The sequence below is a fragment of the Primulina tabacum genome, unplaced genomic scaffold (genome assembly GCF_025594145.1).
Source record: "Primulina tabacum isolate GXHZ01 unplaced genomic scaffold, ASM2559414v2 Contig440, whole genome shotgun sequence".
Classification (NCBI taxonomy): Eukaryota; Viridiplantae; Streptophyta; class Magnoliopsida; order Lamiales; family Gesneriaceae; genus Primulina; species Primulina tabacum.
The window spans coordinates 53,204-58,162 of NW_027459750.1; the positions used below are offsets into that span (position 1 = coordinate 53,204).

At 33.5% G+C, this 4,959-nt stretch overlaps 1 pseudogene; it reads left to right on the top strand.

Annotated features, from left to right (window-relative positions):
- Positions 1–1,574: 1,574 nt before the first annotated feature.
- On the top strand, positions 1,575–2,810 carry LOC142534256 (putative ubiquitin-like-specific protease 2A; annotated as a pseudogene).
- The last annotated feature ends 2,149 nt before the right edge of the window (positions 2,811–4,959 follow it).

A 4,959-nucleotide genomic window follows, 5' to 3' on the forward strand; every position in this document is an offset into this window, starting at 1 on the left:
ACTTATTTTGTATTATTCTCATTTATTGTAAAATGTGACCTTAATTAACGTTACTTGTCCCATTTGACTGAAATAAATCTTATGAGAAGATCGGGAGATCAATACACGTTCATCATATCGAACCGCGGGATCGTACAAAAAATGGGAAATTTTGAAAACCACTGTTAAAATATGTCTATAGAACGCAAGATTCGGTATTTAATGATACCCCTTGGATTTTAGGTTCATACAACACAAAAATTTTCGTTGCGAGGATGTCACCCATGAAACAAAATTATTTTGGTATAAAAAAATATTATTTATTATGTAAATATGAACAAAGTTGACGTCGTCTCACGGATAAAGATCCATGAAACTGTCTCACGAGAGAGCTACTAATCCCGCTAATATGATTAATAATAAATGAAAATCCAACGGATGGAGAAAATGTGAAATATTAATTGCTTATAAGCTTATTTGTTGTTAGATTTTTTAAAATTAAAATAATTAACAAAAACACTATTTTTAAAAATTTCAAGATATAATATTTTTTCTACTTCCAATTTAAAAAAGAAAAATATTATTTTTGTACGCATGTGTAGGAAAGCTAGTTAACAATAGTGGGTGAAACTGGTTAGGTCGATGCTACTATGTGGGGCTGTGTCCCCACATAATTTGGATGAACAAGATTCACACAATATGTGATTTTAAAAAAATTAGTGGACTCCATGTATTGTTGGCTAAATTTGGACTCTTGATTCTATCATGGGGTAGTGCTCTTACATGTAGGATGGAATGAACCGGTGAAACTTCGTGCCAGATACATTTTCAGGGAGAAAGTAAAAATTGTAAAATGGAGATCAAATATGTGTATCGAAGAGGGTGAAGGGGAGCGGCCCCCATGTTATTTAATCAAGATTTTGTCATTTACTTCAGGTAAAAAAAATAAAGGTCCATTTTTAAACCATTCCTCCTTTCCCATTGATTAATATGTTTTCTGTAATTTTTTTAAAAAGATTTAATGATTTTTTTCAATTAAAAATTATATAATTATTATTATTATTTTTATTATTCCCGACCGTTCCGTAACTAGAACCACCACCTCCTCGACGTTCTCTGCGACGGCCACGGGAAACATGTTTGCATGTCGTGGTTTACTTCCAGTTCACTGAGCAAACTCCTTCTGCTGCTTGAATCCAGGGGTTCATGAAGATTCCAACGAGGGTTTCGAAGGAGCAAAGAATGAAGATCGGGACGATGGTTTAATTCAACTTTTCACCTTTTTAAAAAAATTAAAAAGAATCCTACATCTGTGCATTGCTCGTTTTTCGCTTATGTTTCGTGTTGGTTTGATTTTGGATTGTTACTTCTTCCATAAATGCGGGCTTGTTCTGTTTCTTTTTGAATCGATTTGTGGGCTGATGTGTGATTTCCTCTTTGTCTTTGAATCGATTTAATCGCTCACTGTTTCATCGTCTTACTTTTGAGTTAATTAAAGGGCTTGCTTAGCAAAATCTCTAAATTTTATTTTTCCTGTTTTTGTTGTGGTTAGAAGATACAACGCCGTGGACTCGTGATCTATGTGGTTGTTTCAGATGGGTCTTCCATTGAAAGGATTCCGAACGAGTGCCCAAATAGACGTGCATACCTTCATAGAAAATGTAAAACAAAAAAGATCTGTCTCAAGTGATTGGAATGATGTCTCCCACAACTTTCGTTCTCTTGGGCTACCAAGGAGACTTTCCGAGGATAAATCTGCCCACGCGGGAAGGTTGTATGACAACGTGTTCGATCGCTATTTCCGGTATGGTTTTATCAATTTACAATGCCATTGAGTCCAAGATATATATATAGTTTTGCGAAAATTTGGTGATTTTGTAGGAGAATATGGATGGATACTCCAGAAGAGAAAAGGGACCGGTGCACATACTTAAACTGTCTATGGTTTTGCATGTACAATAACGAATGTTTTAGAGATAGGGTACTGACTTGGATCAAGAAGGAGAACATATTTTCGAAAACATATGTTTTTGTTCCCATTGTCATGTGGTATGCAACCTTCTTACAACAAAACCTTGCATTGCCTGCCTGCCCTTAAGGGCTCCCATTCGGTACGGACTAATCAATGCATTATTTTATTAGGTCTCACTGGTATCTCTTGATCATGTGTCACTTTGGTGAAAGCCTGAAATCCGGAACCAGGACTCCATGTATGCTGCTGCTCGACTCGCTGCGTGCGTTGGATCCTATGAGACTCGAGCCCCTTATACGAAGGTACTTTTGAGTATGGATGATACTTTAAAATGCCCACTTTATGTTTCATGATTCACTTAAAATGCTTTTACAATTCACAGTTTCGTCGTGGACATATTCGAAACACAGGATAGACATGAGAACATAAAGCTGATTAATGACATTCCCCTTTTGGTTCCCGAGGTAGCAATGTCCTCGAGTATGAACGTTTATAAATGACTTAAACTGTTATACGTTCTCTGTTTCTTAAAAAAAAATTGAAATTCAGGTTCCACAGCAGAGAAATGGTGAGGAATGTGGTGTTTTTGTTCTGTACTATACATCTTTTCATGGAGAGTGCTCCTCAAGAGTTGAGCATCAATAAAGGCTACCCTTACTTTGTGAGTTAAATGTTTTATTTCTTCACTTTGTCCATTGATGCAAGCTCGCGAATCATGTCGTAACATGGTGGCGCTACGTTGTTTGTTGTTGCTGGTTCGACGCAGATGAGAAACGATTGGTTCGGCGAGGAGGAGTTAGAGGGTTTTTATGAAAAGTTGGAGTCGCTCGAAATTGAGTCTAGCGATGAGGAGGAATGACATCTTCTAGTTAACGTGCATACATACACATAGTGTTGTTTTTGTTGTCATTTGTAAACTGCAAGAATTCTTGACTGCAATATTGAAGTGTGGGTACAAATTCTCAGTTTCACATCAATTACCATTGAGACACTTTAAGTGTAGCACTCTACTTCAAAAATTGCTTGCTTGAATCTCGTGTTGAGTTGTGTAGTGAAAAAAACATTTACGAATGAGAGAGACCTCGAAGCCATATTAAATAAAAATCCTTCTTCCTTTAAAAAAATCAATAATACAATATCTGTCCTGAGACTCAAGACTCTGTTTATTTGCCTGTGATGTAAAAAGCCCAATCGATCCCTAATGTTAACAAAATATCTATTCAACTACCATTTATTCTATTTTATTAAGACATTAGTATGCTGGACCATGAAATAGTATCAAACCCGATTTAAGTATATAAAATTATTATTATCGTGTAATTAAATATTGAGGATGAGATTTTCTGAAAGTATGAATTCGAACATAAGTTTAAAATTAATTATTTAATGGATTTATTTTAATTCTTTCGAATATTTGATGGGAGAAGATCTAATCAAGATTAGACATCATGAACAAATAGAGACATATCAGAGCCTAAGATAAGTTTATGAATCAAGATAACATGTTCCTAAAAATAGTATCAGATTCATCTAAACTCTCCGGAGATCTTAGAGAGATACAAAAGATGGTATAGTATGACAATCAGTTATACTATATATCACGTAAAATTTAAAAAATCTTTGGAAAAAAAAGAAAAAATTATTGGAACACTAAAAGATATTCAAACAAAAATCCAAAATCTAGAACAACAACACAGTTCTAGTAAAAGAATCTCGGAAGGAAAATTATTACTATCTGGTATCGATCTCTTGTTATATAGGCATATAAAAAACGAACGATATATTAAAATTGTTATTATAATAATAATATAATATAAAATTTTATTTATTTGATATGATTAAAATAATTATTGTGTTGATTAATTAAAATAATTAATTATGTCAAATAAATTTAAAAATATGTTAAAAAAATATTTAAAATATCAGATATTTAAACAATATAAAATACATAAAAAAAAAAAAGCACAATATTACTAAATAAATACAAATAATAACTAAGCTCAAATTACTATTTTCAGTATCATATTACACAATACATATTTATATATATGCTTACCAAAAGGAAGAAAGAACAAACCATCCACAAACCCTCTGCCCGACGCCCTCCTCTTCCAGCTACTGCCGCCGCAGAGTCGAGCCACCAACTGCCGGAGATGAAGCTTAAAACCCAAAAACCTATTTCCCCAAGCTCTATGTTCCGTTCCTGTTCTGAAATCGGAAGAAAACAGAGCATTCAATCACGGTTGGCGGCTCTGTCTCAGTGTGTGCTTCTTGGTTCGATTTTTGCTTCGTTCTTTGGTTGATTTGTGGCGTATGAGTAAGGATCAAAGTCCTTTATGTTTTCCAGCCATGTTCCCCAGCGTGAACAGGAGCTCCGACGACATTTTCCGATAATGTTCCAACTGCTGCACCACCACGAGGAGCTAGCTGTCATTAGCTAGAATTTATTCCATTCAAAAGAAACAAACATTACCATGAACAAAAATTTTAAAAATCAAGGTTGCAATGTACGCATATATCAATAGTTGTTGTGCAACAAAATGCAACCAAAACATTAGTTTGAAACTATTACCAGTCTCAAAATACAAAACCGACTTTGAACAACTATCAAATTTTCTTCAAATCCTAAGATGATTGAATATTCACAAGACCGAATAAATTCAACAATAACAACAAATAATTTAATTAATTTAACTATAAGTCAAAAAATTCTCAATGTTGAATATTATTGTCACAATTAATATCTAACAAAGCTAAAATAATGCAACTATTCTAAAATTACTAAATTGAATTTATTTAGTAAATATTCAACATAACGATTTAATTACTAGAATTTTGTTACAGTATTCCCAATATTATATTAGAATTCATGGTGATGTTTGTTCCGATAATGTTTGTATTCTTTTTTTTATTGATTTCTGAATTTCTTTTTTGAGGATAATTTCTGAAATTTCAAAAGGCTCGTCCAAGGAAAATACTTTTGATTACGGGTCATGACTAATGAATTA